This window comes from Panthera uncia (genome assembly GCF_023721935.1).
Source record: "Panthera uncia isolate 11264 chromosome C1 unlocalized genomic scaffold, Puncia_PCG_1.0 HiC_scaffold_3, whole genome shotgun sequence".
NCBI classification, from domain to species: domain Eukaryota; kingdom Metazoa; phylum Chordata; class Mammalia; order Carnivora; family Felidae; genus Panthera; species Panthera uncia.
Window position 1 is genome coordinate 62,491,275 of NW_026057584.1, and position 26,256 is coordinate 62,517,530.

Genomic DNA, 26,256 nt, shown 5'->3' on the forward strand with positions numbered 1-26,256 from the left:
CGCACAGGCACTATGCTAGTGCTTTCATAGATGTTATTTTTTATATCATTTTATATTTCTTGCAGATGACCAGATGTTAAACTAATTATACCTATGTCGTAAAGCAGGTATGGCATCCAGAATGCCTCAAAATGTATACAAAATGTGTGTGTTTTTAGAAAAATGGGCCCTTAGCTTCCACAACACTTGACACTGCTATCATGGAGCGTATTTCTAACAATGCCATTGTGATAATCTTTGGACCAACTTCATCAATCTCTTTTTCTCTGGAAGTTGCCATGTCTTTTGGAAAACCATGTTCACCCTAGGTTTAAAAAGAAAATTTCAAGAGCTCCTGGATGACTCAGTTGGTTAAGCGACTAACTCTTGATTTTGGCTCAGGTCATGATCTCGTGTTCTGGGATTGAGCCCCTTGCAGAGCCTACCTGGGATTCTCTTTTTCTCTCTTTCCCTCTGCCCCTCCCCCATGTGCTCTCTCTCTCTCTCTCTCTGTCTCTCAAAAAAAAAAATCTTCAAAGAAAAAGGAAAGAAAGGCAAAGAAAACAGAAAGGCAAAATAGAGTTAGATAGCATTACAACAGTGTATAGTGGAGTGAGTGTTGGAATATGTCAGTCCCAATTCCAGTAGTTCTGCCCATCTGAGCTTAGTCAAGTTCACCTCTGAGTTTTGGTTTCCTCATCTGCAAAATGGAGGTAATAATATCAGAGAATTATTGTAAGAATCAACAGATAGCGATGAGTTTTTAGATATGACCAAAAGAACAATCCATGAAACAACAAAGGGCTAAGTTCGACTTTATTAAAATCTAAAACTTCTGGTCTATAAAAGAGACTGTTAAGAGAATGAAAAGACAAACCACAGACTGAAAAAAAGATTTGCAGAACACATGTCTGATAAAGGACTTGTATTCAAAGTATACAGAGAATCCACTGAGAAAACTTAACGCTTATAGGTGTGCTCATGTAGTATGCACAGAGAACATTTTATTTATAGCATGTATTTTCTTGATTATAAAGTAGTATTCAATTACTATAGAAAATAGAAACATAGGAGAAAAATAAAAAAGAAAAGAAAAAAATGCATTTTTTCCATAGCTCAGCAATAATAATTGTTAGCATTTCAATATATTTGTTTCCTTTTTTTTTTGCTAAATATCCATAACTATACACATACAACATCACTAGCTAACTGATGTTTAAAGTTATCTTATTTCTTCCACCTCAGTGGTCTGGATTTCTACCAAGAGAAGGAGGACTCCCTTTCCAACACTGAGCAGTAGAATGTCAAATCCTGGTCTGTAGAGTGACATCAGCCAAGTCTGGAGTCAGGGTCAGGGTTGGGAAGATAAGGCAAAAAAAAAAAAAAAAAAAAAAACAACCTCTAGACTATGCTTGCTGCCCCTTCTGCCCCTGAAGAGATCTTGTTGGTGTTTGGGTGTGTGCACATGTATGAGTGAGCAGGCACATACACAGGGAAATAAAGAGAGAGAGCTGAGAGTCCAGGGCTAAGGTTTAGTGATCACACTGCTGGTTGCTCAGTAGCCAGAATGGCCTCAGGAAGCTGTCGTTCAAGGCTTTTTTCCTTCTCTTTGGAACATTTTTATTGAAGTACAACATAAATACAGAAACATGTGTGAATCACAAGTATACAACTAGAATTTTAAATCAGAGCATCCCAGAACCTCCCCACTGTGCTCCCTTCCAGTGATTACCTACCCTAATGAGTGACTGGACTTCAAGTACCATAGATTATTTTTGTCTACCAAACAGATTTTTAATTCTATTGTAGATTTGTAAGGGGAACTATTGTACCTTCATGAACACCTTGAAAAGAGTAAAATAAAGTTTCATCTGACATAAATAATTTGGAACTAGAGTTCCACTAAGAGGTTGAGGCCAACTAGGCTGGTCTTTGGATGCTGATGTGAGAAGGCATCACAATAGCCTTGGACTTGGGCAGCACACCTTGGCACTCTTGGAATCATTGGAGTGCCACATGATCTCTGACTGAAGTCCTAAGTCATGCCTGATTTACTGTTTTAAATCTTGCACTTCCAACCTCAAATATATCAATAGTGATCAGTTGGCTTGATTCACGTTCTGCCCGATAAAACTAATTTCCGTAGCCTTCTCTTGTTCCAATCCTTGTGAGCCTGATGTCTGTTAAACCAGCCTTGATGCTGCCCACTATGACCTTTACTAGGCACTGTTGCTCCTAATTTGTTGCTAGACCTTCAAAAGGTTTAGGCTTACAAAATTCTTACTGAGAAATCTAGAGAGTAAATATAAAGAGTAAGATTCAAATAATTGAAAAGAACAGGAAAGAATAGGGGTATTTCTTTCTGCCTTTTGGTAAATTTTAAAACATGGAACTCTCCAGTTTCCTTTTCTAGACTAGAGCAAAGACTAACTCAGGGAGGTCAACATAGGTCTCAAACTAAATTTTAGTCCATTTTTGGAAGATACAATAACTCATTGAGTATGAACAGCAGGGTCAAACATTCTCTATACGTTCTTGTTAGAAGTTATCCACTCTCTGCACAAATTTAATTTTTTCACATGTTCTTCTGCGCATCTTTCCTGTTGCTGGTTGGAAATCATTAAAACGGCCTAGCAGGATGTTTTGGGACCATCAGTGTTAGGAGGAGTCCAAGAGGGTTTTGTGAGCACTCTGTATCTAATGTACATAATGAGTTGCAGTTGGAGATACACATGGCAGGGAGGGAGGGTGATTTATAACATCCTTTATAATTTAGAATACAGGAGGTGGAGTTTGAAGAGACCTGAGAGGTTAAAGAGATCAGTCTCCTACTTGGTAAAGTAATCCCTTTGACGATAATTTTGACAGATGGTTATTTAACATCTGCTTAAACATGTTCAATGATTTCCAATGACGAGAAGCTCACTACTTATGTAGGCAGATCATTTTACTTATTCACAACTTGGGGGTGCCTGGGTGGCTCGGTTGGTTAAGTGACCAAATCTTGATTCCTGCTCAGGTCATGATCTCATAGTTCATGGGATCAAGCCCCAGGTCGGGCTCTGTGCTGACAGCATGGAGCCTGCTTGGGATTCTTCCTCTCACTCTCTCTTTGGCCCTCCCCTGCTAGTGCTCTCTCTCTCTCTCTCAAAATAAATAAACGTTTTTTAAAAACCCATAAAACTTATTCACGACTTGAATTATCAGAAAGCTTTTCTTTATAGTAATCTGAGGTCTGCCTTCTTGCAAATACTTCCCACGGAGGCAGTTCTTTCCTCAGGAGTAATACAGAATAAGACTTAGTAAAACATTAAGCAATTTTTCTGATACAGTGAGAGAATTAGCATGTCATTTCTTCTCTTCTCCAGGCTAAATATCTTCTTTCCACCATTCCATATTCATCCTTATCTCCTTCCTCTAGATAGTGTTGATTGTATCAATGTCCAAATAGAACAGAAAACTATAGATGTGGTCTGATGAAAGAAATGTCTATAGCTTTTTTTTGATTTGGATTACTTCTTCCATTAATGCATCCCAGGATGGTTTTATTTTGTTTTTTGTTTTTTATGTTTTTGTTTTTGTGTTTTGGTGATCAAGTCACACTTTTGGCATATATTAAGCTGTGGTCAACAAAAATTGTCCTATATTATTTTAAAGTTTATTTATTTTTATTTATTTTTGAGGGGAGAGAGAGAGAGAGAGAGAGAGAGAGAGAGAGAGAGAAAACAAGTGGAGGAGAGGCAGAGAGAGAGGGAGACAGAGGATCTGAAGCCCCAATGTGGGGCTTGAACTCACCGTGAGATCATGACCTGAGCTGAAGAACACTTAAGCAACTGAGCTACCCAGGCACCCCTGTCCCTGTCCTATCTTATTTAAAAAATTTATAGAGTTAAAAAAATTAACATACAGTAAAGTTAGCATTTTTTTTAGTGTACAGTTGTATGAGTCTTTATACCTGTATAGATTTGTGTAACAACCACCATAATCAGGAAACAGAATAGTTTCATCACTTCCCCCAAATTCCCTCCTTCTGTATCTTTGTAATCACATCCTCCTCTGACTCCTAAGCCCTAGAAACTACTAGTCTGATTTCCACGATATTGTTTTGTCTTTTCAAGATTGTTACATAAATGGATTCACTTGGTATGTAACTTTTTGAGACTGAGTTTTCTCACTTAGTTTGGTGACTTTTTGATTTATTCAAGTTGTTGTATGTGTTAATAGTTTATTCTTTTCTATTGCCAAGTAATAGTCCATTGTATGGATACACCATAGTTTGTCAATTCACCAATTTAAGGGCATTTGGTTGTTTCCAATTTTTGACAGTTTTGGTAGAGCTACTGTAACTAGTCATGTGTCAGTTTTTCTGTGAACATAGACTTCATTTCTTCTAAATACTTTGGTGTAGAATTGTTAAGATACATCTTTATAAAAAAAACTTCCAAATGACGTTCCAGACCATCTATAATATTTTAAATTTCCATCAGAGTTACAGTTGTTCTGCATACTTGTTAACATCTGGAATTGTCAATATTTTTAATTTTAGCCATTCTGATAGGTGTTGAGTAATATTTCATCCTAATTTTAATTTGCATTCCCCCTCCTGCTAAAGATGTTAGACTACACTAATTTGCCTTTAAATAGCCTCTTTGCATCACAATCCTAGACCTTACCCTCTACTAGAAAGCTGTAATCATCAAGACAGCATGGTAATTGGCACAAAAACAGACACATAGACCAATGGAATAGAATAGAAACCCAGAACTAGACCCACAAACGTATGGCCAACTAATCTTTGACAAAACAGGAAAGAATATCCAATGGAAAAAAAGACAGTCTCTTTAACAAATGGTGCTGGGAGAACTGGACAGCAACATGCAGAAGATTGAAACTAGACCACTTTCTCACACCATTCACAAAAATAAACTCAAAATGGATAAAGGACCTGAATGTGAGACAGGAAACCATCAAAACCCTAGAGGAGAAAGCAGGAAAAGACCTCTCTGACCTCAGCCATAGCGATTTCTTACTCGACACATCCCCAAAGGCAAGGGAATTAAAAGCAAAAATGAACTACTGGGACCTTATGAAGATAAAAAGCTTCTGCACAGCAAAGGAAACAACCAACAAAACTAAAAGGCAACCAACGGAATGGGAAAAGATATTTGCAAATGACATATCAGACAAAGGGCTAGTATCCAAAATCTATAAAGAGCTCACCAAACTCCACACCCGAAAAGCAAATAATCCAGTGAAGAAATGGGCAGAAAACATGAATAGACACTTCTCTAAAGAAGACATCCAGATGGCCAACAGGCACATGAAAAGATGCTCAACGTCGCTCCTCATCAGGGAAATACAAATCAAAACCACACTCAGATATCACCTCACGCCAGTCAGAGTGGCCAAAATGAACAAATCAGGAGACTCTAGATGCTGGCGAGGATGTGGAGAAACGGGAACCCTCTTGCACTGTTGGTGGGAATGCAAATTGGTGCAGCCACTCTGAAAAACAGGGTGGAGGTTCCTCAAAAAATTAAAAATAGACCTACCCTATGACTCAGCAATAGCACTGCTAGGAATTTACCCAAGGAATACAGCAGTACTGATGCATAGGGGCACTTGTACCCCAATGTTTATAGCAGCACTCTCAACAATAGCCAAATTATGGAAAGAGCCTAAATGTCCATCAACTGATGAATGGGTAAAGAAATTGTGGTTTATATACACAATGGAGTACTATGTGGCAATGAAAAAGAATGAAATATGGCCCTTTGTAGCAACATGGATGGAACTGGAGAGTGTTATGCTAAGTGCAATAAGCCATACAGAGAAAGACAGATACCATATGATTTCACTCTTATGTGGATCCTGAGAAACTTAACAGAAACCCATGGGGGAGGGGAAGGAAAAAAAAAAAAGAGGTTAGAGTGGAAGAGAGCCAAACCATAAGAGACTCTTAAAAACTGAGAACAAACTGAGGGTTGATGGGGGGTGGAAGGGAGGGGAGGGTGGGTGATGGGTATTGAGGAGGGCACCTTTTGGGATGAGCACTGGGTGTTGTATGGAAACCAATTTGACAATAAACTTCATGTATTGAAAAAAAAATAGGCTTTTTGGTGAAATGTCTGCTCAAGTTTTTTTTTTATCATCTTTTAATTAAGTTTTTCTCTCATTATTGAATTTTGAGAATTAAAAAAATATTCTAGAGATTTTTAAAATAGATTCTTTGGAGTTTTCTACACATTGTGAAATAGTTCTTCCTTCTAATCTGTATGCATTTTATTTTATTTTATTTTTTTCTTGATTTATTTCACTCATTAGGAATTCTAGAATGATGTTGAGTTTACTTTAAAAAGTAAATTATTTCCTTTTGAGAAAAAAAAGTAAATTATTTCATGTTGGGAACCCTCCTGTCCTTCACTTGTGCATTTTTTTCAAGTTTCATGAGAGTTCTTTATTTTACTTTGTTTTATTTTATTTTATTTTAATTCTATTTAATTTATTTTTTTTAATTTACATCCAAGTTAGTTAGCATATAGTGCAACAATGATTTTGGGAGTAGATTCCTTAACACCCCTTACCCATTTAGCCCATCTCCCCTCCCACAACCCCTCCAGTAACCCTGTGTTTGTTCTCCGTATTTAAGTCTCTTATGTTTTGTCCCCCTCCCTGTTTTTATATTGTTTTTGCTTCCCTTCCCTTATGTTCATCTGCTTTGTATCTTAAAGTCCTCATATGAGTGAAGTCAATATGATATTTGTCTTTCTCTGACTGACTGATTTCACTTAGCATAATACCCTCTAGTTACATCCACATAGTTGCAAATGGCAAGATTTCATTCTTTTTGATTGAGGAGTATTACTCAGCAACCAAAAAGAATACACACACCACGTCTTCTTTATCCATTCATCCATCAATAGACATTTGGGCTCTTTCCATCCTTTGGCTATTGTTGATAGTGCTGCTATAAACATTGGAGTGCCTGTGTCCCTTTGAAACAGCATATCTGTATCCCTTAAATAAATATCTAGTAGTGCAATTGCTGGGCCATAGGTTAGTTCTATTTTTAATGTTTTGAGGAAACTCCATACTGTTATCCAGAGTGGCTGCACCAGTTTGAATTCCCACCAGCAGTGCAAAAGAGATCCTCTTTCTCCACATCCTTGCCAACATCTGTTTTTGCCTGAGTTGTTAACGTTAACCATTCTGACAGGTGTGAGGTGCTATCTCATTGTGGTTTTGATTTGTATTTCCCTGATGATGAGTGATGTTGAGCATTTTTTCATGTGTCAGTTGGCCATCTGGATGTCTTGTTTGGAGAAGTGTCTATTCATGTCTTTTGCCCATTTCTTCACTGGATTATTTGTTTTTTGGATGTTGAGTTTGGTAAGTTCTTTATAGATTTTGAATACTAACCCTTTATCTGATATGTCGTTTGCAAATATCTTCTCCCATTCTGTCAGTTGCTTTCAGTTTTGCTGATTATTTCCTTTGCTGTGCAGAAGCTTTCATTTTGATGAGGTTCCAGTAGTTCATTCTGGCTTTTGTTTCCCTTGCCTCTGGAGACGTGTTGAGTAAGAAGTTGCTGTGGCTGAAGTCAAAGAGGTTTTTGCCTGCATTCTCCTCGAGGATTTTGATGGCTTCCTGTCTTACATTTAGGTCTTCCATCCATTTTGACTTTATTTTTGTGTGTGCTGTAAGAAAGTGGTCCAGGTTCATTCTTCTTCATGTCGCTGTCCAGTTTTCCCAGCACCACTTGCTGAAGAGATGTCATTATTCCATTGGATATTCTTTCCTGCTTTGTCAAAGATTAGTTGGCCATACATTTATGGGTCCATTTCTGGGTTCTCTATTCTGTTCCATTGATCTGAGTGTCTGTTTTTGTGCCAGTACTACATTGTCTTGATGATTACAGCTTTGTAACACAGCTTGAAGTCTGGGATTGAAATGATGCCTCCTGCTTTGGTTTTCTTTTTCAAGATTGCTTTGGCTATTCGGGGTCTTTTCTGGTTCCATAAAAATTTTAGGGTTGTTTGTTCCAGCTCTGTGAAGAATACTGGTGTCATTTTGATAGGTATTTCATTGAAAATGTAGATTGCTTTGGGTAGTATCGACATTTTAACAATATTTGTTCTTCCAATCCAGGAGCATGGAATATTTTTCCTTTTGTGTGTGTGTGTGTGTGTGTGTGTGTGTGTGTGTGTGTGTGTGTGTGTCTTCAGTTTCTTTCATCAGCTTTCTATAGTTTTCAGTGTTTAGGTTTCTCACCTCTTTGGTTAGATTTATTCCTAGGTATTTTATGGTTTTTGGTGCAGTTGTAAATGGAATCAATTCCTTGATTTCTCTTTCTGTTGCTTCATTTTTGGTGTATAGGAATGCAATTGATTTCTGTGCATTAATTTCACATCCTGCAACTTTGCTGAATTCATGGATCAGTTGTAGCAGGGTTTTGGTGGGCATTTTTTTTTATTGAAGTGGAGTTGAAATATAAAGTTATATTAATTTCAGGAATACCACATTGTAATTCAATATTTATATACCTTATGAAGTGATCAGTATAACTGTAGCTACCATTTGTCACTACACAAATTTGTTAGAATATTATTCACTATATTCTCTATGCTGTACATTATATTCCTATAACTTATTTGATAACTTGAAGTTTGTATCTTTTAATCCTCTTCACCTATTTCACCTACCTCCCCATCTGCCTCCCTCTGGCAACCACCACATTGCTGTTATCTATGAGTCTGTTTCTGTTTTGTTTTATTTATTTGTTTTGTTGTTTAGATTTCACATATAAATGAAATCATGGTATTTGTCTATTTTTGTTTTATTTCACTTGGCATAATACCCTCTAGGTCCATCCATGTTGTTGCAGATGGCAAGATCTCATTCTTTTTTTATGGGTGAGTAATACTCTGTTGTGTGTGTATATATATATATATATATATATATATATATATATGTATATATATAACACATCTTTATCTGTTTGTCTATTGATGGACATTTGGACTGCAGTGAACATAGGGCTACATATATCTTTTCAAGTTAGTGTTTTTATTTTCTTTGAATTAATATAAGCATACCTTATTTTATTGTGCTTTGCAGATATTGCTTTTTTTTTTCTTACAAATTGAATGTTTGTGGAAACCCTGTAGTTAAGCAAATCTATTGGTGCCATTTTTCCAACAGCATTTGCTAACTTTGTGTCTCTATGTCAAATTATGGTATTTTTCCCAAATTCCAAACTTTTTCATTATTACTGTATTTGTCATAGTGATCTCTGATCAGTGATTACAACCTGTTGAAAGCTCAGATGACTGTTAGCATTTGTTAGCAATAAGTATTTTAAAATTAATTAAAATTTTTTAAATGTTTGCTTATTTTTAAGAGACACACACACACACACACACACACACACAGAGCACAAGTGGGTGAGGGGCAGAGAGAGAGGGAGACAGAATCTGAAGCAGGCTCCAGGCACTGAGCTGTCATCACAGAGCCCAATGCGGGGCTCAAACTCGCAAACCATGAGATCATGACCTGAGCCAAAGCCGGACGCTTAACTGACTAAGCCACCCAGGCCCCCCTTAAAATTAAATTAAATTTTTAGACATAATGCTATTATACACTTACTAGACTACAGCGTATTGTAAACAACTCATATGTACCAGGAAACCAAATAGTTCATTTTACTTGCTTTATTGTGATATTTGCTTTATTGCAGTGGTCTGGAACTGAACCCACAATATCTCTGAGGTATGCACGTGCACAGAAGTGGAATTGCTGGATCATATGCCTTGTGCATTTTTTGAATATAGATTTGGTGACATTAAATTTTGTCATATTAATATTGACCTTTTCATTTTATTTTAGAGCGAGAGGGAGAGCACAAGCAGAGGAGAGTGGCAGAGGGAGAGAGAGAGAGAGAGAGAGAGAGAGAGAGAATCCCAAGCAGGCTCCATGTTCAGTGCAGAGCCTGACACGGGGCTTGATCCCATGACCCTGGGATTATAACCTGAGCCGAAACCAAGAGTCAGACACTCAACCAACTGAGCCATCCAAATGCTCCACCTATGTCTTCTTCATCCATTGTATTTCATCTATTCATTGCTTCAATGTGTACAGTTGCAGTAACTGATAATCCCTTGTTTTAATATACCTTGAACCAAGTCATCAGTTAAAACATTGACTAGGTTAAGACTAAGAAGAAAAAATCTTGTAAGAATGTTATAAAAGACCTATAGGTTAATTCATTCATTCATCACATTTTATTGAGTGCCTGCTATATGCCAGGTATTTTCTAATCTCCTGGAGATATGAAGGCAAATAAAATAAAATCTGTTGACAGAGATCCAGAAAACAATGTGCTTTGGGTATTGCTCTTCAGTCATCAGTGAATGCATCTAACTTTACTAAATCGACACAAATACTTGAGCCTGGGTCAGGATCTCTGATGCATAGAGAAGATATAGCAGTGAACAAGTCGGTGACAATTCCTGTCGTCATAAAGTTGTCAGTCTTATCTGTACTGTCATCTTGTCCTTGTTTCTCTATTTTTGGCTACCAGGCAATCATGAAAGACTTTGTCACAGGACTTTCTGAGATCTGTAACTCACATCAGTGATCTATCCCTGCTCTACCAATGCAGACATCCTATTAGAAAAGAAAAAGAGATTAATTGCTCTGAGTTATCCTGTTTCTTTTCTAAGTACTAACCTAATGTTGAAGTTGATTTTTATTTTCTAGAGCCTGATACCAGCAAATCAGCAGAATCTAGAATCCAGTTTTTCCCTTTCAAAAAAGTGAGCTGTTTATCTTTAATCTTCACTACTCTCTACCAACTTGAACTTTATCCAGCCCATTTTCCCTCTTGGTAGAACCCCCCCTCTATCTTCTATTGTCCATGTCTGCTCTGCTGTTAGACTTTACTTTCTTTTTCTCTAGTTATATTCCTACTTATCTCTCTTAGAAGCTTCTCTAGAGGGGATATCCATAGTCAGAGCAATTGATTTTTAGAAAAGGTGGAGGAAAGAGAACCACAGAGATGATGAATCCCACTGCAATTATCTGTGCTTAGGTCTTACTTTGAATATAGATGTTTGGTATTAGATCAATATTCATTAGTGGTATACACTCTCTGGGTTTGACTGTGTTTCAAGGCTAGGAGAGTGGCTACATATGGAACTGTTGGCAGAAAGGATTTACCTCAGGACAGATGAATTGAATAGAAGTTATTTATATTTTCTACATATCATAGTGCCTGGTCCTATTATGGGCAGCTCAGTGCCCCTGAATTTCAGGTAGAACTCTAAATACGGAAAAAGTCATTACTATTAAAGCCCAAATCTTCTGTTTCCTCTCTTGTAATCCATAACATGATAATCTCCACACAGTGAGAGTTGATTAATACCTAATGTTGGATTCCAGTGCTAGTAACTTCAAAAGGATCTGGTAAATCTTGTGATCCAGCCACCTTTCCATGACAGCTATAACTGTTGCCTTACTATAAGACACTTTAAAACAACACAAAGAATAGCAATAAGAACAATAGAGGCGGCAACAAACCTCAGTCTCTTGCAAAACCCTGATTCCACATCTATGCTGTGCAAAGTCAATACTTCCCGCTAGTTGCCTTATACTGTCTCCACTTTCTCTCCCATTTCACAATGCAGGACTTTCCCACTGAAATCAATCACTCTTTGTCTCAGCTCATGTTTTCCTATGTACAGGAGTTAGAATGGTTCTGGACCGTTAATTGGCTATAAATCCATCTCTAAAACACAGAACATGTCAGCTGCTTTTATAAACCCTTGATGTTCCATTTTGCTTCAGTGCCTTTTTTATAAACCTAATTGTGTTAATGCACTGGCATATTTATTGTTCACCTTTTCACCCTTTATGCTGATCCCTGGCTGCCCACGGGGTCCTTTCAATCGATCAAAACCACAATCCCCTTATGTAAGAAAGGTCACATTTACTCTAACAATGGGAACCCACAGCCATGTGTTGCCTCAGTGTGGGTCACCAAGGGGCACATCAAAGCAAAGGCTGTGACTTGCATGGATCCCTTTTGAGTTTTTACTTTCCCACTTTCAGACACAGAGACACAGGGATGATTTTTATAAAATTTTGACTGTCACTCAGACTCATTATGAGTTCTGAGACAGAAAATGGGAAGTGCTTATCGAAAAGAAATAAGTCTTTTCTTCACTCAGGCTTAGACTAGAATTTTTCTGAACATGACCCAGGACAAGGAAAGAACAGAGTGGGAGAGTGGAGCAGCTAGGGGAATTCAGATGTCAAGTCTCCTGGACAGCAAGAGACATGTGGAGGATGTAAGTTCTGTCACATGCTAGGTTAGTTTGTTCATTTATCCCTTTCTCCATCCATCCATCCATTCATCTATCCCTTACACTGTAGAGATGTTAGGAGCAGAGAGATGCTTTGGGGCCTGAATGAGGTTTAAAGACTGTGCAAGATGGGAATTTGGGTGAACTGGAAGACACAGGCCCTGTCTTAAAGAGGTGGCCACTACTCAGCCTCAGCATCTTCTAAGCAGGAGTACAGGTCCAGCATGAATTGAATTCAGTCCAGTGTGAACTAAGGTCTCAAGAGAAGCAGGAAACCCAGCTCTTATGATAAATCTTGCAACATTCATTTATCTATCTATATATCTATTTATCTATCTATCTTTATTTTTGAGAGAGAGAGAGAGAGAAAGAGACAGTGCGAGTGGGGGAGGAACAGAGAGAGAGGGAGACACAGAATCTGCCAGGCTCCAAGCTGTCAGCACAGAGCCCAATGGGGGGCTTGAACCCATGAACCACAAGATCATGACCTGAGCTGAAGTTGGACTCTCAACTGACTGAGCCACCCAGGTGCCCTGAAATCTCCTAACTTTTAAGAGTTAACAACTATCTGAAAGTTTTAAGATCACTGTTCAGAATGGATCTGCAGTTTGAATTTGACTAGCACTTCAGGACACTCAAAACTCCACTGTCCTCCTGGACCTTTGGGGAGGCCAGAAGTGATTACGCTACAAAGTAGTGGATGGAGAGGGCCAAATGGGAAAGAAAATAATGATGGTTTCAAGGAGAGAGATTAAACTCAGCTGGGATAATCAAGGCTTCTTGACAAATCTAAGACCTGATCTCAGCTTTAAAGAATAGGTCTTGGGACACCCGGGTGGCTCAGTCAGTTAAATGCCCAACTGTTGATTTCAGCTCAGGTAATGATCTCATGGTTCATGAGTTCGAGCCCCCCATAGGGCTTTGCACTGGCAGCATGAAGCCTGCTTGGGATTCTCTCTGTCTCTGTCTCTGTCTGTCCCTCTTTTGCCACCTCTCCCCATCCCCTGAGCATGTGTGTGCATTCTCTCTGTCTCTCTTTCTCAAAGTAAATAAATAAACTTAAAAGAAAAAAAGAATAGGTCTTGAAGACCTTACAGAATGTTATAGGTGTGATGGAAGGAGAATTAGGAACTGGGGAGAAGACATACATAAAGGCACAGAAATAAACAATCTTAAGGTGAGTGTAGAGTATTGTATGTAATCAAAATGGGAGTTTGTGTAAATCTGGAATGAGATTGAAACTAGATTATCGAGGGCTCTAAAACCAGGCTCAGACGTTAAATTTTATTAACATTCAACTGGTGGTGAAGAGGCATTGAAAGGTTTCAGAGAAGTGAAAAAGAGAAAATGTTTTTAAAAAGTTATTGGTATCTGTGTGTAGGATAATGAGAAATGGGAGAGACTATAAGAAAACTAGAGACAATTGTAGCAATGCAGGCATAAACTAGGAAGAAACAGTGGTAACGGAAAAGAGACAGATGGGGGAAATCCTGAGAAGAAAACGTGAGCAAGACTAATTGGTGTTTAAAATATGCCAAGTCTAGGGATGCCTGGGTGACTTAGTCAGTTGAGCATCTGACTCTTGATTTTGGCTCAGGTCATGATCTCAGGGTTCGTGGGATCAAGTCCCCAGTCGGGCTCTGCACGGACAGCATGGAGCCTGCTTGGGATTCTCTCTTCCTCCTTGTCTCTCTGCCCTCCCCCCCGCCACCCCAAATGAATGAATGAATGAATGAATGAATGAATAAATAAGCCAAATCTATACCTGAGATGTTTCTACCTCTAGGTTTCTGGCCCTCCTCTAGCCAAGGGAGGTTGTGTGATGAGAGTTCCTTGGAGTGATAGTCGGAGATGGGACACCAAGTAAGGTCCATAATCTTACTAGTCTTACTAATTCATCTGTCACTGGTGCCTGTCCTGGGGACAGGAGTCCAGAATTGGTGCAAAAGTGCCAATTAGGGGTCAGGAGTCTGATGGAAAGGTGAGTGCCCTTTACTAACCATCAGAGGCCACAGATCGCAGGAGCCAGGATTGCAGGGTAGATAATGCTGGGACACAATGGTTTATAGGTTTCTGTGCTTGCATTCTTGGATGCGTGAACCAGAGGTTGATTATGAAAGCACTCTATGTACTTTTTTAATGTTTCTTTTGAGGGCTTGATTAGTCAGTCAGATTTTGAATAGCAAATAACAAAGTCAAAATACACTTTGATGTGGAAAAGTATTGAATAGGATGTTCCAGAAAAAGGAGACAAAATTTATATGCATAGTCTAATATTATCTTGTTTAAAAAACTGTCCCTATTTTTTGGTCTTCTCTCTCCTGTTATTTAAAAAAAAAAAATTGAGATATAATTCACATGTCATAAAGCTCACCCTCTTAAAAGTATACAATTTAGTGACTTTTAGTATATTTACAGAGCTGTGCAATGATCACACTAATTCCAGAACATTTTCAGAATGCCAATGGTTGGGTCATAAGATAATTCTGTGTCTAACTTATTGAGGAAATGCCAAACTGTTTTTCAAAGCAGCTGCACTATTTTACATTTCCACTGGCAATGTATGAAGGTTTTAATGCTCCCACGTCTTTGCCAATACTTGCTACTGTTCTTCTCTCTCTCTTTTAAAGGTTTTTTATTATAGCCATTCTAGTGGGTATGGTAATAAGTTATTGTGGTTTTGACTTCTATTTCCTTGATGGCAGTGATATTGAGCTTTTTTTTTTTTTTTTTTTTTGGATGTGCTTATTGGCTATTTGTATATCTTCTTTCAGAGGAATATCTATTCAAATCCTTTGTCTGTTTTTTGTTGGGTTGTCTCTGTGTTGTTGAGTTTTAAGTCTCCTGCCATTTTTGTTGGCTTTGCTTTTGTGCAAAAAAGGGTGGTCTTGCATGTACTGACTGCCTCTGAATCCTTTCTTATGGTGATCTGACCATTCAAACCATAATTGGTGTATTATTTTGGCTCTTTATACCAAGAATAGCAGGGCACCTGGGTGGCTCAGTTGGTTAAGCGTCCAACTTCAGCTTAGGTCATGATCTCACGGCTTATGAGTTCAAGCCCTGCATCGGGCTCCTTGCTGTCAGTGCAGACCCCGCTTCAGATCCTCTGTCCCCCTCTCTTTGCCCCTCCCCTGCTTGCACTCTCTCAAAATAATAAAATAATAATAAAGAGTATACAAAGAATAGCAGTTGGTTCCAGCTTCAGAAGTACCAGCACCAGTTAGGCAGTACCTCCTCTTTAGAGACCCCCAATTTGGAGGTTCATCCTCTGAGTTTTTGAGTTTTAATGACTTCAACCTCTTTCCTTTGCCCCCAGCTTTTGGGGTGACAGCTGCTTCCTGACACAGTTATAGTCTCTTTATTACCTCAGACTCCTCTGTTTGCTCTTTTAGTTTTCCAAGATCTGTTTAACCAATTCCACATACAGTATTAAATTCTCTCTGTGGAAACAACTGTTGTGGTTTCTGGTGTCTGATTTCCCGATTAATGTAATTGTCTTATTTATTTATTTATTTATTTGTTAGGGAGGGAGAGAGAGAGAGAGAGTGTGTGTGTGTGCGTGTGTGCACGTGTGCGTGTGTACACAAGTGGGGGAAGGGCAGAGGAAGAGAAAGAGAGAATCCCGAGTGAACTCCATGCTCAGCTTGGAGACTGATGTGGGGCTCAATCTCACAACTGTGAGACCATGACCTGAGTCAAATTCAAGAGTCAGACACTCAACCAACTGACTACCCAGGCACCCCTAATTGTTTAAATTTATTGTTACTTTCCAACTCTGGTTCAAGATTCTAATTTAGCTTCTGCTGGACTAAACCTCTAGCTATTGATCAGTAGTTGTTTTTTCACAAAGAAAGTGAGTTGGTGGCTGCACCATCTTTTTTGCTAAAATAAAACATATCTCTTTAAATTTATTTTGGACAGGAATGTACCTTTTAATAAAGAGTGTCCATGTCTAACATGTTAATCAGTATTAAGTTCTCGTTAGGTACCAGAAATGGCTTTGCTTGGAGTGAAATAAGCACAGAAAGGCTAGAACCCTACTTTCAAGTGGATTTATCCCAGTGTCAGTTGTGAAGAAGACATTCCTCAAAGGACCTGATGGTTTCCCTGGCCAAGAAAAATTCTAACTTTGAGCTGTCCCCAACTGTGAGTCTAAGACCTAATAAAGGAGATTCTGGACACTGGTCATTTGCTGGCATCAGTCTTTATTGACTGATAATCCCTTTAGATCTAGTGTTTGGAAGTGTCTTTCATATGGTTGTATCCTTGAGGATCCAGTAAGATTCTCAGTATGCAAAACATTCTCCTGGACCCTTAGAAGAATGTTCAAGTTGTGATAAATACATTCACTTGGCCCTGATGGGGATTCTCATTAGCTTCACCCTGATGTTTCTGTTCATGCATAACACTGTCTCTGCAAAGACCCTCTCCCTTCCATTCCTGCAGTCATATCCTTCTATAACCTGTCCCCAGCAGCTATTCCCACCCACTGGCTTGTAGTGTTAAAAACGTTATATACTTATCTCATTGCTAAATAGAGAAGGGTGGCCTAGTTTTTCCAGAGCCAAAGGCTCACTACAGTATAAATGACAAGATCATCCACTTTTCTGGAGAAGGAGAATGTATTTCAGACATCCCTGATAACCAAATTTATTCTGTATCTCACACATAGCTAACAGGGAGGGATCTCTCTGTGCATTAGGAAAGCACAGAACTTAGGACTTTCTCCTGGGAGAGACCAGCCCCACATGCACAGCCTAGAACCACTAGCACTGACCCAGCAGGTGTAGCAGGATGTCAAGGGATGAGGATCCAGGAACATGAGCAACCTTGGCTGGGGTCTCCTAGGGTCTTCTCCAGCTCCAGGACTATCTCCTGGCACCCCTACTACTTTTAGGTACAGGGGGAATTCTGGCCCCCTCTCATTGGCCCCTCCCCCTTCCCTCTGGGTTCCCTCCAGGTTTCTCCCCCAGCCCTCCTATGCATTGCCATGCCTCACTATGCCATGGTGGCCTGGAAGATGTCCCCTAGCTTTCCTTGGCTCCATAGTTTCCCTCAGAAGTGCCTTCTCTCAGCCTGAAAGTAGAGGGTCCAGGGCCAGCCTGGAGACATGGAGGTGCTGCTAAGCTCTTCAGCAAACCCTGAACTTCTGGTGGGAGGAAACTGGAAAGTGGCAGGGCAGGATCAGGGAGAGACACCGGGTCTGTGGTGTGGGCAGGTGGCAGACTGAGAAAGGGGTGATTGGAGGTGGGGATCGGGTGTGATTCCATGGCCAAGAGGAGCATTTGCTTTTAGTATTCTTTTTTCAAATTATATTAAATTCTGGTTACTTAACATATAGTATAATAATGGTTTCAGGAATAGAACTGGTGATTCATCACTTAGGTATACCACCCAGTGCTCAGCACAAGTTCCTTCCTTAATATCCATCACCCATTTAGCCCATTCCACACCCATCTCCCCTCCAGCAACCCTCAGTTTGTTCTCAATAGTTAAGAGTCTCTTATGGTTTGCTTCCCCTTCTCTCGCTCTCTTCCCCTATCTTCATCTGTTTTGTGTCTTAAATTCCACATGTGAGTGAAATCATATGATATTTGTGTCTCTCTGACTGATTTATTTTGCTTGGCATAATACACCCTAGCTCCATCCACGTCATTGCAAATGGCAAGATTTGATTCTTTTTGATGGCTAAGAGACATTCCATTGTATATATATACCACATCTTCTTCTATTCATCAGTTGATGGACATTTGGACTTTTTCCATAATTCGGCTATTGTTAATAATGCTGCTATAAGCATTGGGGTGCATGTACCCCTTGCTCTGAGTATTTTAAGATGCTGTTTAAAAGGCACAATATTCATGCTCCTGCCTGGCCCTGTGCCATTCCAACCACTCACTAACTCACTGACAAGCCTCCCTCTGCGGTTCACTTCATGCTCATAGGTCCAGCAGCCTCACATGATGACTTAGCAGACCATCAGTTTTCACTGGATTTATATGGGTGGCTACCTTTGGAGTCTATCTGAAAATCTGTATGATATTATGTCATGTGACTGTGAGATGGCTTTTAGCAGCTTCTGCCCTACCTTCTGCTTGTTCCAGTAGTAGGTTCTTGGTTGAACAACTGAGAACTGGCTGATGGGACAGAACACATACTGTGGACTCTTAATTTATCTCATCTGATCTAAGATTTGCTTTTAAAAGTGTTTGATTTGAACTATTGGGACCTCATCAAGATAAAACGCTTCTGCACAGCAAAGGAGACAATCAATAAAACTAAAAGGCAGCCTATACAATGGATGAAGATATTTGCAAATGACATATCTGATAAGCAGTTAGTATCCACAATCTGTAAAGAACTTATCAAACTCAACAGCCAAAAACCATATAATCCAGTTAAAAAATGGGCAGAAGACATGAACAGACATTTTTCTAAAGAAGAAATCCAGATGGCTAACAGACACATGAAGAGATGCTCAACATCACTCATCATTAGGGAAGTACCAATCAAAACTACAATGAGATATCACCTTACACCAGTTGAATGACTAAAATCAACAACACGGTAAACAACAGATGTTAGCCAGGATGCAGAGAAAGGGGATCCTTCTTACACTGTTGGTGGGAATGCAAACTGGTGCAGCCACTCTGGAAAACAAGTGTGGAGGTTCCTCACAAAAGTTAAAAGTAGAACTACCCCAGGATCCAGCAATTAGACTAATAGGTATTTACCCAAAGGATACAAAAATACTGATTTGAAGGGGTTCATGCACCCCAATGTTTATAGTAGCATTATCAACAGTAGCCAAATTATGGAAAGAGCCCAGTTGTCTGTCATTGACTAATGAATGGATAAAGAAGATGTGGTATCTGTATACACAAGAATGAAATTTTGCCACTTGCAATGATGTGGTTGGAGCTACAGAGTATTATGTTAAGCAAAATAAATCAGTCAGAGAGACAAATATCATAAGATTTCACTCATATGTGGAATTTAAGAAGTAAAACAGGTGAACATAGGGGAAGAGGCAAAAAAGAGAGAGTGAGACAAACCATAAAAAACTCTTAACTATAGACAGCAAACTGAGAGTTGCTGGAGGGGAGGTGGGCCTGGGATGGGCTAAATGGGTTATAGGTATTAAGGAGGGCACTTGTTGTGATGATCACTGTGTTATATGTAAGTGAGGAATCACTGAATTCTACTCCTGAAACCAATTTTACCACATATGTTGACTAAGTAGAATTTAAATAAAAAATTGAATTAAGAAAATTAAAGTATTTGATTTGAGTTGATGAAATTGTGAGACTATTCATGCCTTAAGAATTTTCAGGGCACCTGGGTGGCTCAGTCGGTTGGGGTCTGACTTTTGGTTTTGGCTTGGGTCATGATCTCACGGTTTGTGGGTTCAAGCCCCACATCAGGCTCTGTGCTGGCAGTGTGGAGCATACTTGGGATTCTCTCTCTCCTTTTCTTTGCCCCTACTCTGCTTGCTCGCTCTTTCTCTCTCTCAAAATAAATAAGCTTAAAAAAAAGAATTTAGAAAGACTGGATTTTTTAAGGAAGTAGATTTTTTTAAACCTAATTGCTTAAAGTCATAATTGAATTTCTTAGAATTTTAATATTTATCCATTTTACTTACTTGAATATCATTGTTTCAGTTCCACTTAAAAAAATCTGTTGTCTGTGTAAAATGGGTCAACTTTAGACTTAATAAGACTTATAAATGTTTATGTATATATTGTGAAATGATCTGACGTTTTATTTATTTTTTTATGTTCTGAATTATAAAAAAACTTTTTTATTGAGTATATTTGACTTATATGTGTATTTAAGGCATACAGTGTGTTAATTTGATGCACTTATATACTGCAATGTGATTGCCATTCAGTGATATTTAAAATCTTTGTCACAATACATAATTATCCTTTCTTTTTAGTGGATAGGATAATGATGTTTTAGTCTCTTAGCAAGTTTGCTGACTGTATTGCAATATTGTTGTCTGTATTCATTATACTGTGCATTGGATCTCTACATCTTATTTACTACCCATTGCAAATTTGTACCCTTAAAACAACATTGATCTTATCTCCCCCACTCCCAAAGGACATTTTAAGTTAAGGGAGTAGTTCCTCATTATTGAGTAGACTGATGTTATGGTAGAATCAACCTTTGCTCTGTGCCTTTTCATCCTGGTCAAAAACTTTCTTAATTTCTCAACATTAAAAAAAGTTAAGAAGTATTTTTTACAACTAATGTCAATATAAAGTTTTCAATTAGGTCAATAGTCCATTATATAGAAATTATAACATTAATATTATTTAAATGATATATTGAAAATAAAAAATAAGTTGCTAAGTACTTTATACACGAATCAAGATACATAGAAGCGTTCTTCCTGCAAAATTAGTGACCTTATTAAGATACTGCTCACCTTTTAACTTCTATTAGAAAATTAATGACTTGAAGTGGAGATAGCTAGAAATGTCTTAATGAGTTAACAATTTCTTACTCAATAGAAAATTCTTGATGTGTTATTTTGGTAACAAGTTTCCATATTCTTTAGGACAGTTCTGTGACTCAGATGTACTTACATTCTGAAAGCCTCATTTAATGTGGCAGGAGTTTAGCTGAATGCATATGAAGTTTGACAGTTTTCTAACTAGGGTTTCAGGCATATGAGATATTCTCTTTCATGCTGTGTACATTTTGACTTATAGTCTGATAAAATTATGTCTTCAACTATGATTGTGCATCAATTAGCCAACAGTTGTAACTGTCCCATATAAGTCTTATTTTTCTTAATAACATTTAATGTTAATAAATAATATTTCTTAGTAACATTTAATTTACTCTCTTAACATTTTTAAGACATTTAAAACAAATTATAATTTATTTCATAAAATATATAACTATAAAATGCATGGCCATAGAGATTAAATTAGATTTATTATTATGAATGAATTAATTAATATGACTCTCACTTCAAAAGAGAAATGTACCTTCTATATTAAATGAAGATGATTAACCTGTAGCTACTTGAGAGCCTCTCCTTAGCAGACATTTATTACATGTCTCTGTTTACAAAAATTACTAGTGATATGAAGAAAGACATTTATTTTAAACAGAGACAAATAGGGCCCCTGGGTGGCTCAGTTGGTTGGGGGTCCTACTTTGGCTCAGGTCATGATCTTGCGGTCTGTGAGCTCGAGCCCCACGTCAGGCTCTGTGCTGATAGCTCAGAGCCTGGAGCCTGCTTCGGATTCTGTGTCCCCCTCTCTTTCTTCCCCTCCCCCACTCACACACTGTTTCTGTCTCTCAAAAATGAATAAATGTTAAAAAAATTAAAAAAAACAGAGACAGGGGCACCTGGGTGGCTCAGTCGGTTGGGCGTCCGACTTCGGCTCAGGTCACGATCTTGCGGTCCGTGAATTCGAGCCCCGCGTTGGGCTCTGGGCTGATGGCTCAGAGCCTGGAGCCTGCTTCCGATTCTGTGTCTCCCTCTCTCTCTGCCCCTCCCCCGTTCATGCTCTGTCTCTCTCTGTCTCAAAAATAAATAAACGTTAAAAAAAAAAATTAAAAAAAAAAACAGAGACAAATAATAAGTGTACATTAAGGATAACATCTTCAAGATAATCTAAATCAAAATCCAGTCATCTTATGTATATATAATTGCATAGTGATTAAAAGCTCTATGTGGAAAGACCATTCATGTGGTCTAGAAAAATATTCCTTCAAGAATTAGATTTTTAAACAAGCTGTTATGTTAAAAATGTATTAATATACATGCTAAAAAATGTGAACAGTTTAAAAAGTATAGAGTGAAAAGAAAATTTTTCTTCTGTCCCAGTGTCCAGTTTCCCAGTCTTCTTGCATCAGAAGCAACTTTCTGTTACCATTTTCTCATGTGGGTTCCCAGATATATCTTATATGCACATATATCTCCTTTAAAAACCACAACAATAAAGGGGAATATAATATAAACATTGTTTTATATTTTTGCATTTTATTTTCTCCACTTATATGTCTTGGTTATTATTTTAATCAGTATATAAATATATATAACTCATTCTTTTACTGCTGTGTAGTATTTTATTATATAACTGTACCATAATTTATTTAACTCTTTTTTTTTTAGATCAAAACATTTATGTTTTGTGTTACAAAAACAAAAATAAAAAATCCAAGCAGGTAATGAAATAAACATATTTTAATGTCCCATCCTAGATTCTCTGTCCTAGAATTTAGTAACAAGTTCAAGCTTAGGTTGCTTCAACACTTCCAGATGCTATGAGGTCTCCATCTTATAACCATGTGTCTCTGATTTACCTCATATCAGATTGGAGAAGTTACCCTCTACATTGTCAAAATCCCAGTTATTTTCCTAGACATCTGCTTCTTCATTTTCATCTAAACCAGCCCAGTCTTCCTTGGGGAACTCCCTGAACTCGTTGTCCTCCTCCCAGAGACCTAAGTCCACCAGCTGCTTTTTCTCTGACATTGCAACCCTTCATGCCAAAAAAACCTCTCAGGCCAGTGGCAAAGTTGAAATCCTCACTTTCTCTCACCACTGCTGCCTGTAAGGAGGCCAGCTCTACCTTAAAGACATGGGATATTTAACTCTCTTTATTATATGATTTTAGGATTCTTTTTCTATTCAAGCAAAATCATCATGAACTTCCTTGTACAAGGGTCTTTGAATAGAAATGAGAGCTTAGTGGTGGAATAAAATGTTAGATGTGAAATTGTTGGGTGAAAGGGTATATGCATTTAAGTTTTGAATTATATTAATTATTTTGCTAAGTTTCTTATGTGTTGCTAAACATATAGCAGCCCCAACAGGGGCCACCTGTCATACTTCACTCTTGCCAACAGCACAGTATATTTTCAGTTTTTTTGAACTTTTCAATTTGATAAAGTAGAAGATAGTATTTCATTGATGTTTTCACTTCTATTTCTTTACCGTAAGGCTGAATATATTTTAAAGCTTTTTTAAAAAGTGTTTATTTATTTTTGAGAGAGACAGACAGAGTGTGAGCGGGGGAGGTGTAGATAGAGAGAGGGCGACACAGAATCTGAAGCAGCTTCCAGGCTCTGAGCTGTCAGCACAGAGCCTGACGGGGGGCTCAAACTCACCAACCGTGAGATCATGACCTGAGCTGAAGCTGGACACTTAACCGGCTGAACCACCCAGATGCCCCTACGCTGAAAATATTTTAACGTGTATTAAAACCATTTGTTTCCCCCTTTTCAATTATTCATCAAATATTTATTGGCCATATACAATATGCCATGCATTGTGCCAGGTAATGTAAAAATGAACCAAATACATCCAATCTGTGATTCATGTAACTTACTCTCTAGTAGGGAGGTAGACATGAAACAATTCAATGCAGAAACAATTATTTGATTACCATTGTGCTAAGGGTAGGGTGTCTTAAGAGTGTATAACAGAGGGCCTATCCTAGTCAAGGAGGTTAAGGAGGACTTCCTGGAGAAATAAACTGAGACCGGAAGAAGTACTAGAGTTAATAGGATGCTAATAGCAACATCCCAATGTCTTGGTCCCCCTTCCCTACCTCTCCCAGATCCTAGAGAATGACTGTACCTCCTTCTTACAGCAGACTCAGGGTCACCTCACCACGAGCTGATCAGAGAACAAGATGGGAATGCAAATCTGATTCAGTCATTTTCATTATTTGATCTGGTAAAACATTTGGTGGTCATTGTTACTGCTGAAATGTTCAGCAATATTACTGCTGAAATCAGTGATGAGATTTTGTTTTAAAATATGTTAATTTTAGCTCTTCCTCTCGGTCCCATATTGAACTCGAGTTGGAAGAGGCGAGTCCGGTCTCAAAATGGAGGTAAAACCGCCGCCCGGTCGCCCCCAGCCCGACTCTGGCCGTCGCCGCCGCCGCTGGAGGGGAGGTGGGCCATGATCCAAAGGAACCAGAGCAGTTGAGAAAACTGTTTATTGGTGGTTTGAGCTTTGAAACTACAGATGATAGTTTAAGAGAACATTTTGAAAAATGGGGCACATTTACAGATTGTGTGGTGATGAGAGACCCCCAAACAAAACGTTCCAGGGGTTTTGGTTTTGTGACTTACTCTTGTGTGGAGGAGGTGGATGCAGCAATGTGTGCTCGACCACACAAGGTTGATGGGCGTGTAGTGGAACCAAAGAGAGCTGTTTCTAGAGAGGATTCTGTAAAGCCTGGTGCCCATCTAACTGTGAAGAAAATTTTTGTTGGTGGTATTAAAGAAGATCCAGAAGAATATAATTTGAGAGACTACTTTGAAAAGTATGGCAAGATTGAAACCATAGAAGTTATGGAGGACAGGCAGAGTGGAAAAAAGAGAGGATTTGCTTTTGTAACTTTTGATGATCCTGATACAGTTGATAAAATTGTTCAGAAATACCACACAATTAATGGGCATTAATTGTGAAGTGAAAAAGGCCCTTTCTAAACAAGAAATGCAGTCTGCTGGATCGCAAAGAGGTCGTGGAGGTGGATCTGGCAACTTTATGGGTCGTGGAGGAAACTTTGGAGGTGGTGGTAACTTTGGCCGCGGTGGAAACTTTGGTGGAAGAGGAGGCTATGGTGGTGGAGGTGGTGGCAGCAGAGGTAGTTATGGAGGAGGTGATGGTGGATATAATGGATTTGGAGGTGATGGTGGCAACTGTGGTGGTGGTCCTGGTTATAGTAGTAGAGGAGGCTATGGTGGAGGTGGACCAGGATATGGAAACCAAGGAGGTTGATATGGTGGCGGTGGTGGAGGATATGATGGTTACAATGAAGGAGGAAATTTTGGAGGTAACTATGGTGGTGGTGGGAACTATAATGATTTTGGAAATTATAGTGGACAACAGCAATCAAATTATGGACCCATGAAGGGGGGCAGTTTTGGTGGAAGAAGCTCGGGCAGTCCCTATGGTGGTGGTTATGGATCTGGTGGTGGAAGTGGTGGATATGGTAGCAGAAGGTTCTAAAAATTTTCAGAAGAAAAGGGCTACAGTTCTTAGCAGGAGAGAGAGCGAGGAGTTGTCAGGAAAGCTGCAGGTTACTTTGAGACAGTCGTCCCAAATGCATTAGAGGAACTGTAAAAATCTGCCACAGAAGGAACGATGATCCATAGTCAGAAAAGTTACCGCAGCTTAAACAGGAAACCCTTCTTGTTCAGGACCGTCATAGCCACAGTTTGCAAAAAGTGCAGCTATTGATTAATGCAATGTAGTGTCAATTAGATGTACATTCCCGAGGTCTTTTATCTGTTGTAGCTTTGTCTTTTTCTTTTTCTTTTCATTACATCAGGTATATTGCCCTGTAAATTGTGGTAGTGGTACCAGGAGTAAAAAATTAAGGAATTTTTAACTTTTCAAAAAAATATGTTAATTTTAATATCCTGTTTGTTAATTTGCCAAAGATCAAGAGATAAATAAATTGAGTTCATCCGGACTATTTGATAAAATGACAAGTTTTTCTTCCCTCCAAATCTTACATTCTTTTTCCTTTGACTATCAAAAATCAGATGCTTTCACCTGACCTTAATGTTTTATGACAGTTGCAAAATCATGGAAGTTTGCTGAAGATATCTTTTTTCAGTTATAGCCCTTTAAAATATTGAGAACTTGGTCAACTAATCTTCAACAAAACAGGAAAGAATATCCAACAGAAAAAAGACAGTCTCTTCAACAAATGGTGGTGGGTAGGGGCACCTGGGTGGCTCAGTCGGTTAAGCATCCGACTTTGGCTCAGGTCATGATCTCACGGTCCGTGAGTTCAAGTCCCGCATCGGGCTCTGTGCTGACTGTTCAGAGCCTGGAGCCTGTTTCAGATTCTGTGTCTCCCTCTCTCTGACCCTCCCCCATTCATAGGCACAGGCAGTAATCTCTTTCACCTTGGCTGGA

At 38.7% G+C, this 26,256-nt stretch overlaps 2 pseudogenes; one reads left to right on the forward strand and one right to left on the reverse strand.

Moving 5' to 3' along the window:
- Nucleotides 1–22,372: 22,372 nt before the first annotated feature.
- LOC125911867 (26S proteasome complex subunit SEM1-like) lies at nucleotides 22,373–23,165 on the reverse strand (annotated as a pseudogene).
- A 969-nt stretch (nucleotides 23,166–24,134) lies between these two features.
- LOC125911858 (heterogeneous nuclear ribonucleoprotein A3-like) lies at nucleotides 24,135–25,749 on the forward strand (annotated as a pseudogene).
- Nucleotides 25,750–26,256: the final 507 nt, after the last annotated feature.